The sequence below is a fragment of the Castanea sativa genome, chromosome 11 (assembly GCF_040712315.1).
Source record: "Castanea sativa cultivar Marrone di Chiusa Pesio chromosome 11, ASM4071231v1".
Lineage (NCBI taxonomy): Eukaryota > Viridiplantae > Streptophyta > Magnoliopsida > Fagales > Fagaceae > Castanea > Castanea sativa.
This window is the reverse complement of record NC_134023.1, coordinates 33,006,059-33,011,568: the sequence shown is the minus strand read 5'-3', so window position 1 is coordinate 33,011,568 and position 5,510 is coordinate 33,006,059.

Here is a 5,510-nt window from a genome sequence, read left to right as displayed (position 1 = left end):
AAAATGGGGGAGGTTTTTGTGTTTTTTGGGGTATAAGTATAATATATATAGGTTTTGAAACAGGTCACAACTATTCAGGGTCATTTGATAGAGGAGTTTAAGTTGAGTTGTTTGTAGATATTTGAAATTCGTATAAATGAAAAAATGTGTAAAAATACGTGTAAGGTTGTTTAAAATTTGGTAGAGTAGGTTTGAACCACTCTACCAAATAGGCCCTTAACTTAAATGCTATGAGGAGTTGAGGTTAGGGGTGATATTAGGCCGGGCTAGGCTGGTTCGGTTCACTACCCGATCCAACAAAAATTGGGTTTGACTAGCTGAAACTCAACCCAATTCAAAAATTCAAGTCTATTATGGGGCAATTTTATTGGGTCTCAGGTTGGATTTTTTTTTTTTTTTTTTTGACAAGTTGGACAGGTTTTTTGTATTCAATCCAAAAAAATTACTTACTCTATTACTCAAACTTGCCATTTAAAAGTTGTCATGGTTTTATTATTATTTTTAATCTTCCATGTTGGAAGGATCTCCACTTTTTATGATAATAAATATTAATGTCTTTTTCTTTATCAAGTTAATGTTTATATGTGTTTAGGCAATATTTTTTGGGAAATTATTGTGTACTCCCGAAATACCATAAATGCATATATAAAAGGCAAAATTTTAAGCCAATTATAAAATGCCACATCAAAACTTAGTGGCAAAATCTAAATTAATGTCATTAAATTAATTAAATTAGATGATGACATATGTCATCCAAATTGACATCATATTGGCATATCAAAATTTGCCATGTGTCATTTAACCCACAAGATAAAGATAAATTCCCTATTCAAAATTTATGGATAATTATCTTTATTAAAATAAAGATAAATTTTCTATTCAAAATTGATAGATAATTATCTTTATTAAAATAAATTAATTAAATAGAGATAATTATTTATCTTTGTTGATTATTATCTTTATCAAAATATGATCTTTATCAAAATAGATAAATAGAGATAATTATCTCTAAGATGAATTTGAGCTAATCAAAAGCGTACTACATACTTTCAAGCATATCAATTCAAAGTAGAGCTTATCCTCTGAAATCACTATAAATAGAGGACATCTCTTCTCATTTTCAGGGACGAAGTTTTCAAGAGGCCCAAGCTCTGGAGAAATTCTATCTCAAGAATCTTTGAAGAACTTGAAACATCTTTGAAGAACATTCAAAGGGTTTGAAGAACTTAAAGGACAACAAATCTATAACAAGCTTAAGGCTAGAGATTCGTTGTGAAGACCGTTCAATCCATCTTCCAACCAAAGTCAAAAAAATCTCTTATTCTAGTTCTTTGAAGTTCTATTGGAAGTAAGCTAAAAAGCCTCCATAAACTTCAACAAACCCAAATCTTTGAAGCTCAACGGATCAAGCCTCTAAAGCCCCGAAGAACTTCAACCTAAGAGCCTTCACATTCGCAAACTTGAAGAACAATAAATCTCTAATAAGCTCAAAGCTAGAGATTTGTTGTTGAGACCATTCAATCCATCTTCCAACTAAAGGCAAGAAGATTCCTTGTTCGAGTCAAGTTCAATGAAGATAGAATTAGAGGGTATTCTTTTGTAAAAGAATTGAAATAGAGATTGTACTCATTATTCATCAATACAAATTTATATTTGCAAACCATATTTCTTTTCAATTGTTTGATTTTCTGCAATTGAAAAATTTTGTGTTTACAGCATGCTCCCTCATCTCACATGAATAGTAGGTCCCACTAATTAAATATATGGTGGGACCCACCATTCATGTGAGAGGAGGGAGTACGCATTTATGGTACTCCGAGAGTACCTAATAATTTTCCATATATTTTTGAAATTCTTTTACTAATTTAGTGACTGACATTAATGTGAAAATTTAAATTCAATAATTTATTTATTGTCATATATTCTTAAAGGTCATGATTTCTTGATTAGGCAACAAACTTTTACAAATTTTTTTTTCCTTGTGTACATCTTGACCCAATTCTCATTGAATGAGAAAATAAATTTTACCATTTTTGTTTACATCAGAACTAGGGCTTAGTTTGGAAATATACTTTCCAATAATAAATAGGCTAAAATGCAAAACTGACCCTCTAAGTTTCTTCAGATTTCATTTTAGTCCTCTAATTTTGCTTTCGTTCATTTTAGTCCTCTAAGTTTCAAATTTATTCAATTAAGGTATTTCCGTTAATTTTTGTTAAAAATTTTTTTTTTTTTAAATCTGAAAAATATTTTTAATCATTAATTGAATTTTTTTTAAGTTTGAAGAAAAATTTATAAAATTAAAAAATTAACCACAACATATAACAAAAGTTGATGAAAAAGTCTTAATTGAATAAACATGAAAGTTAGAGGACTGAAATGAAATTTGAAGAAACTTAGAGAGTCAGTTTTGTATTTTACCCTAATAAATAAGATCCTTGGTATAGTTAGGACTAAAATAAAAAACTTTTTAAAACAACAATTTGACTTTCACTATGGAAAATATTATTGTTAGAGTTATTCCTTTTTTTGTAAAGTCAAATCAGTTTATCATCATTCTAACCTTCATTTGGATGGAAAGTATTTTCACTATTAGTATCATTTGGGAAATTAAGCTGCAATAAACCAAATTATGTAAAAACTATATTTGGAAATATAGCAATAAAATATCATTACGATTTAAATTAAAGTAATACATAAAATAGAAGCAAAAAAATAAAAACAAAACAAAACAAAATTTGGCATTGAAAGTTACATAAAAGAGAAAAATAAAAAAAAATATTGGTCTGGTCAAGTCAGGTTGGACTCGAGACCAACCTAAACCCAAGGCAGACCCAAATATTGGACCCAAACCAGGCCAAAGCATTCATCCAACCCGCCCAAGACCCTTCAAGTCGAGTTGGTCGGGTCGGTCAGGTTGTGTCTATGCTTAACCCTAGTTGAGGCATGTGTGATATGAACCTTCTAGTTCTAATTGGTTTTTTTTTCTTTTAATAAATATGATAACATTTTATCGTATAATATGACGATTATTCTTTATCATCAAACTTTAAATACCAGATCTCTTATTTAATGACAAAAAAAACTCTTATTTCACCATAAAAACTTCATCAATTGTAAAGTCGAGGCATATGTGACGCTCCGGCAACACTTTTTATGAGAAAATCTTAATTAGTTTGGCCACTAGATCAGTCAAAGCGCCAACCTTAAAGATATCATCATCGAGTAAAACAAGTATTAGGTCCAAGTGAGGGCATCAGACAACTAGATCAGGATATCACATTTGATTGAATTTGCCAAATGATTATATGCCACAAGGAGAGAATGAGAAAATATAAAGAGTACAAAACACTACTTCTATAATCCTATTCTCTTTTGATAATGGCATTACTATTGATGGTGAGCAAAAATAGATAAACTTCAACTCGTTCATAGGGGTCGTCTAGAGCAAGAAGGCAAGAATGCCTTCCCTTGTCAGGTTAATTGTCCATAGGGATGTAGCTCGTCCATAAGGAAAACCCTTGGACGAGCGCTGACACTTGGAATAATTTCTAGAAATTAATGTATATGAACTAAATTGGACCATGTGTTAGAATTTGGGTTCACCATTATAACTTCTTTTGCAGGACTTAACTTCCCCAACAATTATAGAGATAAAATGTTCTAACTCTTATAGCGGTTGTGGAAATTAATCTCGAATCCCTAGACCCCCTTATTTGTAGGAAAAGCTATGAGACAAGTAACCACTCCAAGACCACACTATATAAACGTTCATTCACATCAAGTGAAGGTAAGTTCTGAACAACTCCTAAAAAGTTTGAATTCTAGGATAAAAGAAAGAAATTAACTTTGGCATCGAAGGGTCCTTGGCCGGTCTACCCCGGTCACCTTTGATCGCGTTTTTTTTTTTCAAGCCTTCTAATCAATCGCTAGCCCTTTTAAAGCCCGAAGCATTCAACCTACTGATTTTCCTTGCATCATTAGTTGGCGTCGTCTGTGGAGAGAGGAAATTTTGTGTTTTGCAACATTCTTTCTCCGACAAAAAGGTTGTATGGTTCGAACAAGATCAAGGGCCACTAGCCCAGGCCACCAAGAGAGTAAGGATGCTTCTAGTAATCCCTACCGCGACCGTCAGTCAGCACCTGTCATGCAATTGCCCTCCGTCCAACACATACAGTCCATGGCAGCCGCCATGGCGGAATTAACCCGTCAAATCCAAAAGTTGACTAGGGAGATTGGTCTAAGGAGGTAGTGCCACGAAAGACATGTGGGAGGACAAGCCCAAAGTCAAGAATATAGAGGAGATAATGCTAAGCCTAAGAACCAGTCAAGGGGAACCACTTCGCAAAGGGTTCCACATTTGGAAAGAGAGAGGGACCAAATGAGGAAGGCTATGGACGAGATGAGGGAGAATATGAGAAGGGCAAACCCCGTGGATGATTTGGTTCATCGAATAAACTCCTTTTTCACTGCTTCCGTCAATAGCTGCCTCTTGCCTCCAAAGTTCAAGATGCCTTCTTTGGATTCAGACGATGGAACGCGCGACCCGTGTGATCATATCACCACCTTCAAGACTACCATGCACCTCTAGGGGGTTCCAGACGAGATTATGTGTAGGACTTTCCCTACCACCCTCAAGGGGCCAGCGCGAGTGTGGTTCAGTAAAATACCTCCAAATACTGTGGGCTCGTTCGAAGAATTAAGTAAGTTGTTTGTTAACAATTTTATCGGAGGACAATGGCATAAGCGTTTCTCATCTAGCCTGTTGACCATAGAGCAAGGGGAAAATGAAAGCTTGCGGTCCTTCATTACCCAGTTCAACAAGGAAGCCCTGACAATGGACGAGATGAATGACAAGTTATTATTGGCAGCCTTCCATAGGAGTTAACTCTGATTTATTCATTCATAAGCTTTACAAGCAAGAGCCATAAACCATGGCTGAACTCATCCATTCAGCCCAAAATTTCATGAATGCAGAGGATGCAATCATAGCCAAGAAGAGGAAGAGAGCAGAGCGCATGGAAGCAGATCTCCCACGCCATCCTGAGCAAGGTCCTCGTCCAAAGAAGGCTCGGGCAGGGGAGAAAAAAGATAGAGATAGCAAGAAGGCAGGTTCTTCAGCAAGGAATCAGCAGTACACACCCTTGAATATGCCACTTGAGCAAGTGCTTATGCAAATCAAGAATGACCCATCCTTGAAGTCGCCAGAGAAAATGAAAGGAGATCCCAACAAGCGTAATAGGAACAAGTATTGCCGCTTCCATAGAGATCATGGGCATAAGACGGGCGAGTGTTTTGATTTGAAGCAGCAAATAGATAATCTCATTAGGCAAGAAAAATTGAGAAATTTTCTTAAACGAGATCACAAGAACAAGAAATTAAAGGCAAAGGTGGAAGAGTCGTCATGACCCCCGCTTGGAGAAATAAGAGTTATTATAGGGGGAACCTCGATAGGTCAATCTTTCAAGTCAAGGAAGACATACCTAAAGGTGGTGCAAATCGTCCAACTG